This window comes from Xyrauchen texanus, chromosome 20 (assembly GCF_025860055.1).
Source record: "Xyrauchen texanus isolate HMW12.3.18 chromosome 20, RBS_HiC_50CHRs, whole genome shotgun sequence".
Lineage (NCBI taxonomy): Eukaryota > Metazoa > Chordata > Actinopteri > Cypriniformes > Catostomidae > Xyrauchen > Xyrauchen texanus.
Genome location: NC_068295.1, coordinates 27,022,436 through 27,038,606, shown reverse-complemented (window position 1 = coordinate 27,038,606; position 16,171 = coordinate 27,022,436). Strand labels below are relative to the sequence as shown.

The 16,171-nt window shown below is 38.8% G+C and overlaps 1 long non-coding RNA gene across 1 annotated transcript; it reads right to left on the bottom strand.

The window, feature by feature from the left end:
* Positions 1-1,006: 1,006 nt before the first annotated feature.
* Positions 1,007-15,810, bottom strand: LOC127660667 (uncharacterized). Its single transcript, XR_007972669.1, has 3 exons — positions 15,632-15,810; positions 15,229-15,392; positions 1,007-1,184 (listed from the first exon to the last, which is right to left on the bottom strand). It is a non-coding gene; the product is annotated as an uncharacterized LOC127660667 (long non-coding RNA).
* Positions 15,811-16,171: the final 361 nt, after the last annotated feature.

Here is a 16,171-nt window from a genome sequence, read left to right as displayed (position 1 = left end):
TCATTTCTAACAGGGATGCACTGATCTGAACATTTTTGACTGATTTTGATTAAAAAAACAAACTGCAGATACTGATACCGATATTTTGCCACTTACTCATCTTATTTTGCCATCAGATCCCAGTTTTGCTCAGGAATTATGCTTTAAAAATGTACCTTAAACAGAGTTGCTTTAACAGTAAATCATTTCCATTGAACATGGATTGGATCTGGCTAACACTTTAAGAGAGCCACTATGAAAAATAAATACATACAAGATAAAAAAAAAAAAAGAAAAATATATATAACAAGAAGATTGATGTTGAGGAAAAGGTTTATTTTGTTTTGCATTTCTAAACAATAGAACACATATTTGACATATTATGATGGAACATTGCAAAGTTATACTATGCATATTCAACATGCAAAACTTTTTCAGATGCTTGATTTATTGTGGTTATACATTTAATTAATTCATATAAATAAACAATTAATTTTTCATATATATTTTTCATGCTAATGGCTGATATGTTGATGGTTTTAATTCGGTCAATAATTGGCCGATAAATAGCGATATATCGGTGCATCTCGAATTTATAACTTTGGTGTAATCTCGACAATGTATAACATACATTTCGTTCAATACCCTAGAAGCATGAAATGTTTCATACGTAGTACATTGTAATTGATTTATATTACACATAACTTAGCAAGACAATGATTAGTTACTGAATTTATAAAACAAACTATTTTCTTTCTTTCTTTCTTTCTTTCTTTCTTTCTTTCTTTCTTTTTTGTAGATGTATGCAGGTCCAAATCTGATCATTGCAAACTAATTTATTGTTTTTGGTTGGTGTTTTAGCTGCAGTCTACTTGTGCCAATGTGAAAATGAATTCTTATGTGCTAAATATAGTACACCATGCTTTGTTTTAAGAGCAGGTCTTCCTTTGCTGTCTGACAGCTTAGGTATCTTTACGACAGATAAAGGTCTATGCGTGTTCACATGAATGTGCCTACTTACATGTGTAAGAAACTGTGTGAGTGTTCAGGATGAAGAAAGGGGGTCAAGAAAGGGTATATTCCCAGGACACAGGGAAAGAGACAGAGACTGTGAGATGAGCCAGCGACTTGACTTTGTGAAAGTGAGATGAAACCCTCACCTGTCCCTCTGCATCACATCAGAAGAAAGCTCCTTACACACAATCCTGTCAGGAAAGGTAGAATATCATGCACACACACAATTTATACTTAGTCCACTGCGGTAAACTATGGGGCATGCACCAAACAAATGCAAGCTTATTATAGGTGATGAAAGTAATGTGCAGTTTGTTTAAATTACTAAATTGTGGAAATATATGGAAACAATATTTTTTTAATAAAATGAACTTCATGGCCTATGGTTAATTTGGGTTTCAAACTAAATTGCTATTGAATTTTAACATAAATACTGCCAAAGATTTCACAAAGCTTGTCTCGAAAGTGCAACCTACTTTTGGGGGAACTTCCTTTGTTTTTATAAAGAGCAGCACACTGTTGATTGATTAATTATTATTTGTATTATATGTAGACAGTAACAGATCCTGGTATAGGCGATATAGGCAGGCGCCTAGGGTGGCAACACTCTCAAAGGCAGTACGACAGGGTGCCTGCCAGGCCGCCCCGCACAGAGCTCGCCAAATCGCAATGGGAGAAAGGTGTCTCGAATTGTGCCACCCCGCCCCTGGCTCGCAAGATCGCCATGGGAGATAGGTGCCCCAAATCGTGCCACCCTGCACCCGCATAGCTTGCAAGATTGCGATGGGCGAAAGGTGCCCTGACAGGATACTCATTTTTAAAGGCTCTATATGGTTAGGATTATGGAGGTTCATAATGTATTTTTACATTATAAACAAACACAAGATAACCATGATAAACAGTAGGCCTATAGGTTGGCTACACCATGACACAGGATCTTCTTGGTGGTCTTGCAATAATTAGTATCAACCATGTGATTGCTGGGCAGATATGATGAAGTCATTGAGGATTTTGCATCAATGAAAACTAGGGGGTGGGAGGGTTCAATTTAAATTAGGGATTAGGTGTAATAGCACAGAGTAGCAGCAATTTGGAAGAATTTTGCCATATATTTTATTTATTGACTCTATAATTTAATTGTGAAATTTAAGTTATGTATTTTAGGCTATATACTGTATAATGTGCGTATATATATATATATATATATATATATATATATATATATATATATATATATATATATATATATTTGCCATCAAAGCCTCTTTTATATATATATATAAAAAGAGGCTTTGATGGCACCAAGTAAGCCAGAATCACCACTGCTTGAAGAATGTCAGCTTTTAAACAGCTGTGCTTTTATTTCACCTGTAATTAAAATAATGCTGTTAAAATAGTAATATGCAGCTTTGATAGTGAAAGGGAAAGTGGAGAAAATTACAACCTGGCTGCACACTTTCATCCTAAGTATTTCATCCTTAAGCAAGTATGACAAGCTCTCTTTCCCACTCCCTCCCTCCCTCCTCCGACCTCACTCCCTCCCCTCTCTCGTCTCACTTGTTTAGCATTAGCAGGCAGTCACACTGTGCTTTGTCATATGATGCAAATTAGATATAAACAATCAAAACAAAAAATACAAAATCATGACGTCCTCTTTTTTTAAAAGAATGCAGTGCTCCCTCTGTCCTGTAGACTCTCTGCCACAGAGCAAAAACTATCACTTATCCTCAAGGGAAAGGATGGAGGTATTTCCACAGTGATGTCTGGAAGCCCTGGGCACACTTCAGACAGAGTGGCATCATTGGGTTTGTTTTGGCAAATTCTGGGCCCCTAACATGTCATCTCAGATCACTAAACATACTTCTGTGTGTCTAACCAAGGGTGAGAGATGTAAACACATATCATTTTAGATCAGGGGAAACCTAACACTCCATCAAATAACATTGCTCAAGTTAGAGCTTAATATTTACAGTTCAGACAGTAGATCTCGTTAATGATGTCCCAGTTATGGAATCCATTTATAGAAATGCAGCAAAACATCACATCTGGGATTTATCTGTGAACAAATTCAGAATTTCAGCCTTCATGAATTCAGTACAACTTTGGCCTATGAATGGACCAAGTCTGAATAATGGCATAAATCTTGTGTCAAATATTAAATATATAGCCTTTAATGTCCATCAAGGTCAAAATATGCCTTGAGAGGTACATGATGCAATTCATATTAAGAATGAATAAATACAATCACGGGCCACATACATGCACAAGCATGCACAGTGTCAAAGTGTGCGCAAAGGTATATATATCACTGTCCTGCACACACAGGGAAGCAGAATTGATCATATAATTTACTCTTCTCTATTAGTCAGCAACGATATTGATCAAATAATTCCTTCTGCAGAATCTGGACACTGGCAAATTGCTAAAACGTTTCTGCCACATTTAAGCATATCCTGTAATGGCCTGGCCATCGATTGCAGCGTCCATTCTCTTTTTGCATGTAAACAACTCCCTTTCAGCAGTGCTGAACACACATGGTGCATAGCATGTCTGTGTGTTTGTCAAATTCTGAAATTAAGTAATTCAAGTGGCCTTCTCATCACGCTACTCAGAATAGAAACAAATTGCCAGCGCTCACTCCTGAGGTAATTTCCCAACGATTTGAAGATTATGGCGGCTGAAAGGCAATTTGACCCCATTTTCCTTCAGCTTTACTTTTTTATTTCCTGTAAGCCCCTAGTCCAAGACTGACTGAGAGAACACCTTTACTTAATCTTAGATTACTGTACCGAGAATGCACAATGGACACCGCTGTGACAACACTATACATACACAAACTCACTCTGCACCTTACTTTGTTGTGAAATATCCAGCATTTTCTGGAAAGGCTGAAGGATTTTCTGAAGGATGAAGAAGTGCACAGGGTCTAGTGTCATAGATTATTAGACACAACAAATGGCTTCTACAAATGTGTGTTTTAGCCTTTGGTCATGTGATACTGTATCCTTCAATAATATAAATAAATAGAGATCAACCAAATTTATTTTAATGAGTATACCATACTGAATTTTTTATGTTTCAGATAACCGATATGCATATAATTATTTTATTCATTCTGATTATTAATCACTAACCTCTGAGGGAAAATGGACTGCTTTAAGAAACTAACAACCAGAATGACAAGTATTCACTTAATATATTACTTTTACAGTAGTGTAACGCAACACATTTAAAAAAAATCAGATTACAATTACAGGACTCAGTGAAGTTAATTAAAGTTCATAACATGGGTTACATGTTTATAGAAAATATATATGAATTTATGTAGAACTTGTGTAACAGCTGAAGAATCACTAAAGAGTCATTTTAAGGGTGGAATTTGGGGTGTTTCTGAGATTATGACTTACGTGCACCAGTGAACAAGGGGGAATTATAAACATTATTTTTAATTTGTTGAGCAGAAAAACAGCTTAACTTAAACTAAAATAGTAACTTTTTTATGAAGTAATCAGTAAAGTAATCTAATTTTAGAGAATTAATTAGTAATTTGAAGTGAATTACTTTTTTGGAGTAACTTACCCAACACAGCAATAAACATGGTCAACATAATCCTTTTTTTTACTTGAATTGAACCAGTTAATTAAGATGCTACCACATGAAGCACATGTTTGTATGTTAAAATGTTTTTTAACCTAATTTTAATTTTAATACATTTTACCTAGACATTTTTTACAGTGTAACTGCAAATTTTGCATTTTTTTTAAACTAGACAGCAAAATTTGTCTTCCACCGTGTGAGTTCATCTTTGTTTTGGGCTATGACTAATAACTATGATAAACACAATATTTAAGCTCAAGTATGTAACTTTTGTAATGTTAAAATACTTTCTTCTGTCCCAGCCTAATATGCTGAGACAACAATAAGTAAACCATTCATAGGTTCATTTTCTCGAAATCTGTAAATACTGTTTCTCTGTGGCGCTACAAAAATTCTTGTGTTTCTTTTGAGTGACCATCTTAGACCCGCCCCAACAATGTTACTCAACCAATGGCATTAGTTAGGGGCGGGACTGTCTGACTGTTTTAACAACTGCAGATGACAGGCATTCTCAGAAATCTGTTTTGAAAGCATTGTTTATTTTTGCAGTTCCATTCGGTGGTGACAGTTTCACAGAAATGTTATACTTCAACATTAAATGTGCACTCAGTTACTTTTGTCTTTGTGTCATCTTGAACTTACACTGACACCTAGCGGCTTGGATGCAGCAACAGTTTTCAGTTTCAGATGTCATTTTAGACATTTATTATTCACAGTCAGCCATGATTACTTTAATCAATTAGTGAAAATGTCAAATAACAGGACGGTTACTGAGATCAAGCAATTATTAGGCTGGTCATGTGGTTCTAATATGGCAGCCCCCATGTCCGGTCCCTCTCCATGTTAAATAAAACAGCTTTTACAAATGTACTGATATGACTGGAGTCAATTGTTACATACAGTATATTGCAAAATTATCAATTAATTTATTTTGGAGTTAAACTTTTTTAATGATGAAAAAATTACTGAGTGCACCTTTAACCAGTCAAACTGATTATTGGACTATATCTGCCACAGGACCCTGCTTATATGCACACCATTTTTAAAGCACAGCCTCATTTTTAAAGCACACCCTCTGTCGCTTCTATCTCGATCACACCACACACACATGTTGTGTGCACAGTTCCAGTCAGGTCTCTGAAAAGCGTGCTCAAGACTGCAGCTGGTGGCACAAAAGGCAGCGATGCAGGGAAGTGACACCTCCTGTCGCCACGGTGACCCTGCTTGACTCACGGCTGACAACCCCATCAACCAGACTTGCTGATAAAGCACTCTCTGTCCCTCTCTCTCTTTTTCTCTCTGGCCCCCCTTCATGCCTGCAACTTGATCCTGTGTGAAGGGCTTAAGGAAAGCAAGGGTAGGAACGAACAGTGTGAGAGGCAGAGATATAGCGGGGGGAGTGGAATGGAGTGTGATAGGGAGACAGGAGTTGAACAGGGGGAGAGAGGTAGGAAGAGAGTGAAGAAGAAGCATGGGAACAACTGGGATAGAGAGGGGGTGCTCAGGTTAGATGTGAGTGCGAGTGACATTGCATCAACTCACTATCACATCTCCTCCTCCTTGGTGCCCATCAGCTGTCTAGCCCACTAACGTCCTTGACACACAAACACTCTACACCCCTGTTACATACATACACATATACACATTACTGTTTGAAGCTCATCTCTGGCCTGTCATCCACCCTGCAAAAGAGGTGACAAAAAAGGATGCCATCAAAATGTGCAGCGGGTTCTTATGCTAGGTCAATCTGACGGCACAAAGATAATGTTTTCAGTAATCTCCCCCTCCTGCACCCCCGCACAAACAAACACATCCACATCACACACTCACAGACTGCACCATAGCCATCAATATTTATTCAAAAAGGGACAGCACCTCCAAGAGTGCTTTGATTTGCATGTAATAAATAAATGAAAAGAGCCCGTGAGGTTACTCCACCATGATCTACAGAAGAGGCAATGTAGGCGTTGAGCTGGGAAAATCATGTCAAAGTCATAGTGGTTAAGAGAACATGAAAATGAGAACGTATATTGTTTAAGAAAAAAATAAATTTTAGAAGTGAACTGCACTATTATATAATGATAATAAATTAATGAATAGTGAATAGACTTCCATCCCTCCATACTGTAATGAATTTCAAATAAGTTATTCACTTCAGGAATAAGTGGCTGGCATGCAGTCCTTACAGTTGGTTTGTTAAGATAATTGATTTTCAAATAGTCTGAACATGCGCAAAGCGGGCGATGACAGCCGCTGCAGAGACAGCCGATGACAAGCGCGCCAATTCTGAGAGTTGTATCAGTTTAATTAGAACAGCAACTGGCCTTCGACATGGCCTCTTTCCTACGGAAATTAAAACAGCCCAGTGATTTACCAGGCAGGAACGATGAATTGTTCATGTCGTATCCTGTCTGTACATGCTCTTCCCTGGTGTACTCAAGGTACTGTTGCTTTTGTCCTCAAGCAGGCCATTGACATGTCGTTTTGTCACAAATAAATGGAGGGACTGTGGGCCGAACGTAGTGAATGGGCTGCAATACCTGCTTAAATCCGAACTGACAATGTAATTTGTTCATTTTAAGTTTCATTTACACAATCAGCTTGTGGGCATCAATGCATACATGCATGGCACAACCGTTATTAGTTGAGAAAATGATAGCAATGTTATTATGTAGTAGATGTCAACAGAAATGTTGATCATGTTACCAAGCATGTGAGAATGCTTCTAATCTAATTCTTAAACATTTCCTCTCCTTGATCTTAACAATCAAGAGCACAGTGTCAAGACTCTTATCAGATTATCATTTATATCACTACTGTCTGCCTGTGATGATGTATGACAACCGTGACACAGTCAGGCTCCCGGCAGGCCCTCAGGCCTGGCTTCAGCAAGCTGTGGGCTTAGAAGGTAATCACACTGGCCAATTTCATGCCTGATCATTAGTGTCTGTGTAAACTGGAGACAGATTAAACTCAATCCTTAGCCTTTGTAAAAAAAAAAAGAGATGCTAAAAACAGAACAAACAATTATTCCTTTGCATGGGCATGTTGGCTTCTTATGCAGGGACTGCACACTCAATCACAAACACAAGGCTCCTCTAATTTCCTTGATTCAATGCACCTGTGAATGTATTACAAAATAGCAATGAAACACACTTTTGGCACACAAATTTGTGTACAGGCTCAGATCAATCTCTGTACACACACACATCCACACAACCTTGCCTAGACTTGGTTTGTGATTCAGATTGACAGCTCTCGCAGGAAGTTATGTGGTTAATATGCCTTGAGAACTTCACGGCTTATGTGTGTTTTCACTGTGTGTGTGTGTGTGTGTGTGTGTGTGTGTGTGTGTGTGTGGTGTCATTTCTTGCATTCCAACTCAGATTAAGTACAACATATTCAAAATATTTTTGCCAAATTCTATTTACGCTCATAATTCATGTGTAATTTGCATACTTACCATTGTTAGTCAATAAGGTGCTGTCATGGCTGATGCTCAAGTTATGACCTTCCAAGAACACTTGTAACAATATCTCCAATAGAATCAGGTGGAGACAATGAAGGAGTAAATGTTTTTCTTTTCTTAAAACATCTGCTTTCTTTATCTGCATCTGCATCTTCATCATCATCATTATCTATAGAAGCAATAATGAAGAGTTGTACTAGCTATTTCCCTGACAAACCATTGATCTTGGTGTTGTATTACAACTGACTGCATTTGTTCTTGTGTCTTTGACTTTACACTATACTATAAATATAGCTTACCAGTGGTGCGTGAGAAAGAGTGGATATCCCCGTAAGGGACTTTCTAATGTGGTACTTTCAGACATAATCCTACTTTAGCTTTTCCCCCCTCTAATTTTTAACGTGCCAGCCAATGAATAAACTGCATTTTGTCCACACCTGTTGTTGTAATGAAATACAACATGTTTAATGAAAAACATAATTCCACAATGGTGGAACTGCAGCAGCAGGTCGATAGCGCAGTGCATTATCTTCCATAGCTCTATATGAATTTGCCTTTCCCCCCAAGTTCAAGATGAGGAATTAATGATGTGCTCCTTGAAGTAAAATTAAAGAATAATGATTACTGCATGCCCTCTTGTTTAAAGCGAGGCAGCCTTGATGGCAGTGAAGTGCTATGAACAGTCACTGACACTATAAGCACAAATTATTTCATAGAAATCTTATCTCACCGCTGTTCTCCACACTTGTTGCAGGCCTGGTGCTTTTGTGGTGTATTAAATTAATTAGCTATGATGAAAAATAACATTGAAAACATTTAGAGTAGCAAAGAGTGAACTGCAATGATAATGTACAATGATTACCAACCCGTTCTCACTCCCGAAGCGTTAAATAGGCTACTGTCGCTTGTGCTAGAGCCAGCGCGTCAACAGGTGACGTCAACTGCAGCCTTTGGCGTCCGTTTCCGACGCATCCGGCATGCGCATTGCTTTCAATGACAAATGTTCAGTGTCAAAGTCTGAGGCAAAGGAATCAGATTTTTATCGTTCTCAAATGATATGTTAGGGTAGAATTTTGTCATTATGACATAGGGCCTACCAGTATGTTGAGGTGTGATTTTCATTATGTTTGAAATCAGTCACGTTTATTCACAATGATAATATTTGATCAGCAACATGTATAGCCTATTATTTTAGGCCTACAGTGGTTAACGTTTAATCTGTTATTTGATATACATATTCTACTCTGTTGAAGTGAAGTGTTCAGTTCCGGATGTATTCCATGCATTCCGATCACATTGCGTGAAGAACAGACCAAATGTAAGTTTTTATTTTGCGGTCCCCCGGTGTCCGCCATAACACAGGGTTGCCACCCATCCCGTAAATTTTAAAGATAGCAATTTGCATCCTGTATGGAATCAATACGGGACGTGTTTTGTCCCGTAATTTAGCAGGTCAGATGGCGTCACGGTGAAATCGTTCCAGATCGCTAATTTAACATTGATTTGAGTTGGAAAATGTGCCTTTGGTGGGTAAAGTACCGTCCGAAAAGTCAACAAATGGTGCAATGGTGGAGTCAAAAACACAAGTAGGCTAGGCCTACAGGTGAAGGAAGAATAAAAATACATATAGGCTAAACCAACCAAAATGTATACATAAATAAATTAAAGGAGACAAATAATTGAAAAGATACAAATAAATATATTTTAAAATATAAAAGTTGTATTTTTTTATGTAAGTCAAAGGTCATTTTAGCATAAGAAAGGCTATACAATTTGTATTAATAACGCATATTAACTCAATATAATCTAAAACTGTGGATGTGGTTAAGGGCCGCGATTCAGCATCAATAATTCATCTCTCGACTTGATCTAGTTACAAATTCAAAAATCGCGGCCACGAGAAGGCCTCAGCGTGACGTCAAACACATTAGCTCTTTTTGTGTTTTGTGACTGATTACGATGATCTTAAATTCAGATATGTCTTTTGAATGAGATGTGTGATCGGTGTTGTGTCGAAGTCTGTTCCCCCTATGTTTCCCCTTGGTTAGTGTTCTCTGTAGCGGTGTTAAACTTCAAACACAGGGGTAACAGTCTTCGACAGAACACTGGTATTGGATGGTGCTGCCTTCACGGAGGGGGAAGATATTCAGCGATTAAAATCTTTGGTTTCACTGTTTCTCACAAAATCCTATCATATGGTTTGTAATTATTATAGTTCTTTTGAATAACTTTTATTTCAAATAAAGGATTGTGACTGCCGTTTTGTCTGCTTGTTGTGTCTTTAGTATTGTTGAGAATTAGTTAGGCTTAGGCATTATGTATGGAATCAAAATCCAGTCAAAAGTAGACCTACTGGAGTCATGGCAGGGCTGGACTGGAAAGAGAAAGCCCAGTCCAGAGAAATCAGCCCGGATTTTATATCGTGGCGCCATTTATAGTCCGTTCTGCATAATGCTTGTTGTTGCTTATCGCGGCCCATTCGGCTCGAACACGAAAACGGTAAACCAGGGCTGGATAACCAGCCATGGGTCACGGATCCAAAAATAATTAGCTTGAAACAAAATAATAAGCGTGAATCAAAAAAATATAAGCGCAGATAAAAAATAACAAGCATGAATAAAAAATATATAAACACATTTAAAATATGCTGAAGAAAAAAAAAAGAAAAACAGAAAAATTAAAGTCATCAGAATTGCAAACAATATCATGTTTCCTCGGTTATACTCTTTTTTTGTGCTCACTGACAATTTTGCTCATTTAAATTTTTTGTACACTTGGCTCCTCCTCTAGCCAATCATTCGAAGAGGGGAGGTGACGTCATTCCAATGAAACTCTGATGGCTACTGCACAATGGTCGATGAAGATGGATAACCGTCAGTTGGCAAATCCTGGACAATCACAGGTATTTGAATATAACTATATTATTTGTGGTTGATAGATATCCTGCTTGTGTCTGTTTTGAGAATTTTCTGCCAGCTCCAGGAAACAATGTGTTGTCCGAGTATGAGAGATGTGTTTAAAGTATATAAAGTTGAGGTATCTTTTTGTAAATTTAATAGGCAATTCTTGTTTTGGTGAGGCACAAAGAGCCTACAAAGCAACATGCAAACATGTATTTCCTTACTTAAGATAATAATTATGACACTGTAACACAGTTAAAGGATGGGAAAGGAGGAGGCTGAGAACCGACTTGTCAACATAAATTATATTTTAAAAAGAAACTTAAACTCAAAAACACATAAACAACACACATGACGGACATGTCCGTAATTCTCTCTCTCGAACCATCGCCACCGGCCGCTTTTATCCTCGCTAGCGCCTCATCAGGCTGATTGGGGACCGGGCGCTGATATCCGACCGGCCCGCCCGCCTCCGCTCCACACTCCTCCCGGCGTTATCTCAGGCCGGGTGCCACCGGCATGACGTACACTCCCCATCCCTGGGGCGGGTGTATCTTGCGTCCCGCGTGGTCAGCTCCGCCTTCCTCGCCCTGGGAGGAGACAGGAGGGGAAGACAACAACAACAAAACAAAATAGGTGCGGAAAAGGCCAACACGGTGCGACAGGGAGAGAGAGGAGAGAGAGAAAAGCTCACTCACCGGTTCTCTGATGTACCGTCGCGTGGTCCTCGAACACTCCTCCACATTCAGGCGGACGACAGCCGCTCCAACACCGGGCTGAACCGGAGTGAAACCGCCGACCCCAGCTGGCAGAACGCGCCTCCGCTTTCTGGCGGCAAATGGGGACACTCCTCCGCCCCTGGCAGCGGCTCTACCACTCCGGGCGGTCGGAGAGTTTCTTCCTCCTCCCTCGGACGGGCGGTCTTCCCTCGACCCTCCGCGTCTCTGGGGACGGCAGGGCACTCCTCCGCCCCGCAGCGGCTCCTCGCCCAGGCGGTCGGGGTATCCAGTCCCCACTTGCCCTCGCGGACGACGGCCGCACTCCGCGATCCGGGCAGTCGGGCTACTCCGCCACCCGGCAGATGGCAGCGGCGCCCCTGGGTGGACGGCAGTGTCGAGGACTCTGCGACGGGCATCCCTCCTCCTTCCCGGTTTCAGCACCAATGTAACACAGTTAAAGGATGGGAAAGGAGGAGGCGAGAACCGCTTGTCAACATAAATTATATTTTAATGAGAAACTTAAACTCAAAAACACATAAACAAACACACATGACGGACATGTCCGTAATTCTCTCTCTCGAACCATCGTCACCGCCGCTTTTATCCTCGCTACGCCTCATCAGGCTGATTGGGGACCGGGCGCGCGATATTCCGACCGGCCCCGCCCCCCTCCGCTCCACAGACACCAAGGCCTATGACAATACTGATGAACATAGAAATGCTTAGATATAATTGGCCTTTTTTATTATATCACAAATCTAAAAGGTGTGCATTATTGCTGACACCTACATGCACACTTTGAAGTTGGTTATATGACTGTAAGTCATTTGCTTCAAATGGTTGAATACTCTATGTTATGGAAATGTTTGTAAATGTTTTGGATTTGTATGCTCCAATGTTGCCTGTATCTTTAGAGACAGTCCCTAAATTTGCTACTAATTGAGAATAAAGAACGTTCAAAGTCAAGCCAACTTTATTGCATTATTTGTTGACGTGGGGACGCTTGGTCACTTGTTTCTCGCTTCACTGCAGTATCGTAGAAAAAAAAACTACATGCAGCTGTGCCAACAATGCTAATGTAGGATCAGTACCTAACGGCATATTCAGCAACATGGAAATACGGATCAATTTGGGTTCAGAGCTTGCGACTACATTGGTACAGATAGTAAAAACATGCATTAAACAGAAATTGCAGATAATACTCAAAACAGACACAAGGTTATCCATCTTCATCTACCATTGTGCGATTGAGCATTACACTGGAGTGACATCACCTCCCCTCTTCGAATGATTGGCTAGAGGAGGAGCTAGTGGACCAATAGGAATGCAAAATACCCCCTGATTTACATAAAACTCTACTCACAAGTTTTGGAAATCCAAGTGCAGAACTTGGAAACAAAAGCAAAGAGAAATACAGCATAAGCATACAAAAGAATAATATAAAGAGAAATACAGCATAAGCACAAAAAAATAATAATATAAATAAGGAAAACATGATTTTTTTGCAATTCTGATGACTGTGCTTAATTTTTTTTTTGATGTGCTAATTATTTTGATTTGTGATTATTATTTTGATCTACACTTTAACTTAATTTTGTGCTGATGATCCACGCTTTTTTTTTTCAGCGTCTGCAAAACTTTTGACAGGATTTTGATCCCATAATTATGGTGTTGGGTGTTTAAAAATATCCAAAAAATTGTGTAATGTAAATGTAAATTATTGTTACTAAATGTACCCAACCCAACCCCATCCCTAACCAATTATCAAATATGTTAAACATGAAACCTCATTCATGATTTATATAGTTGATAATTGGTAAGGTTTAGGAATGGGTTGGGTTAGGGGATCTAATGTAATCGACACGATCATGTATTATAACCAGGGCCGTAACTAGTGGGGTGAAAGATGGTAATGTTCTAGGGGCCCAAAGGTCCAGGGGACCCCAAAACAAATTCTAAACTGTGGTTTTTAATAGGAAAATGGCCCAGAGCAATATACAGTCAGGGGGCCCAGATTACCTTGCTACGGCCCTGAATATAACTGCACTAATATATTTATTAGTATAATAAAACACATTGCGGTTAAACATGCAATACTATCCGCATACTGCCTTTTAGACTGCCCTCTGCATGTGTCAGATACAGATGCCACAAAATGCGCTTTTGGCATCTGTAGGTCGACGCGCTGGGCTCTTGCACAAGCGGCAGTATTTGACGCCTTGGGAATGAGAACGGGTTGTACAGAGGTGGGTAGAGCAGCCCAAAACTTTACTAAAGTAAAAGTGCAATTACTTAAAAAAATTACTCAAATAGAAGTAATAATGTTAAGCATTACTCGAGTAAGAGTAAGCATTCAATAAAAAGAATACTCATGTAGTGAGTAACTAGTTACTTTCACAAATAATGTAATGGATGTTTACTCTCCTGTTTTCCAGTACATGATACACATTTAACATGCACTGCAGAATAATAATACTATTTAAATTATTGTTCATAATGAAAATTGTCATTCACCACCATGTTGTTCCAAACCCATATGACTTCTTTCTTCCATGAACCAAATTAAAGAGATAGTTCACCAAAAAATGTAAATGCTCTCATTTTAATATCTCTGTTCTGTAGCTCCAAAAAGCACATAAAAGTAATTCATTCCGACGTACTGATTTTCAGAAGCAATGCGATAGGTGTGGGTGAGAAACAGATACATATCTATAACTTTATTATATATAAAGTCCTTTTTTACTATTAATTCTCCTCTCTGCCCAGTAGGTGACGATATGTACAAAGCATTGAATCACCAAAAACACAAGAAGAAGAACGTGAAAGTGGAGATTTATTAGTAAAAAGGATATAAATATTGATCTGTTTCTCACCCACACTTATATCCCTTCTAAAGACAGATTGAACTAGTATCATTTGAATTCCTTGAATGCTGCCTTTATGTGCTTTCTGCGCTTCAAAGTTTTGGTACCCATTCACTTGCATTATATTATAAACTAACAGAGCTAAGTTATTCTTCTAAAAAGCTTTGTGTTCAGCAGAAGAAACAAAAAACACATCTGGGATGGCATGAGGGTAAATGATGCGAGAATTTTGTTTTTGGAAAAATTATTCCCAAGGAGATTTTATTCAATGCATGTTTTTTTCTTCACCTCCATATTTTGAAAGGGAATGGTAACTGAGACTGTCAGTCCCTAACATTCTGTCTAATTTACTTAGGGTTCCACAGAATTACAGAAAGTTTCAAGGGGTTGGAAGAACACAAGGGCAGGGAAATGATGACAGAATATTATCAAAGGCTGAAATATCACTTTAAGGATGTTTCTCAGATATGTAAATTAGATGAGAACATAGGCAGGGAAAAATATTTGCACTTAATGCGGATGTTTAAAAGGATTTATAAAGTAGGCACTAATAATGTTGCAGTGCTGATATTAAAATGCAAACTTAGAAACTGCGGTCATAAGAGCCCATAGTTACAGATTCACAGTTGAGTACTGTATCACAATGACACAGACAAGCCCACATTGTCACAATCTCTAAAACTTACCTCGCCGTGTTTTCTTAAATTAGAGCTGCAATTTTAATCTTGAAATATATCCTTGTCTTGGTGTAAAATGAAGGCATTGTGTGGAGTGAGGAAATGTTTGTTTCGAACACTTGCTGCTGTAGTGTTGAATGTGACTGGAGTGACTGTGCAGCTGTGAAGATCCACTGTTTTTAGAGAGAAAAATCTCAATAAATTATGCATTTATTAACACTTATTAAATTAAAACCAGTAATGTAACGTCAGGAACGCTACCCATTGTAACGAAAAGTCAATTTTTATTATCAGAAATGTACTTTAGTAAGAATGAATAGTACCCACCATAAAACATTCTCATAAAAGTAAATGTTTTCAAAAAACGTTACTCAAGTAAATGTAACAGTAAATATAGCACATTACTACCCACCTCTGGGGTTGTGATTACACTGTACGAAAACGTTGATTATGCCTTGTCCAAGGCACATGGTTTATTCAGAGTTGTGCACTGATAAAGCAGTGACTCTATGGCAGTTTATTTTCATGGCATGATATCATAACTGGGAGAGATTTTCAGACACAGTTCTCTGTCAGCAGTAGTTCAGTGTCAAGGGAGTTTACTGAAAAAGAAGAAGGAAAAAAACATTCTTATTTATTTCCAACATGAAAAAGCACTTTCAGACAGGCTGCCAGTGGAGATGTTTGGACATGCACTGCTGAGAGTAGCTTGCACATATCCAAATACCCGGTCCACTCCCTTGGTGACAGTAGTTGTGCTTCGTGTGTGTGTGTGTGTGTGTGTGTGTGTGTGTGTGTGTGTTACACAAACCTTGTGACACTGACAACAATCTCTTCATGCCTGATCCCTCAACATGACTGTGTCTGTGTTGTGCTGTGTGTCGCTGACAGCCAATCATTATAGAAATCTCTCCAACAATACCTTATATGTGTGTTTGTACTCATTGTCTTG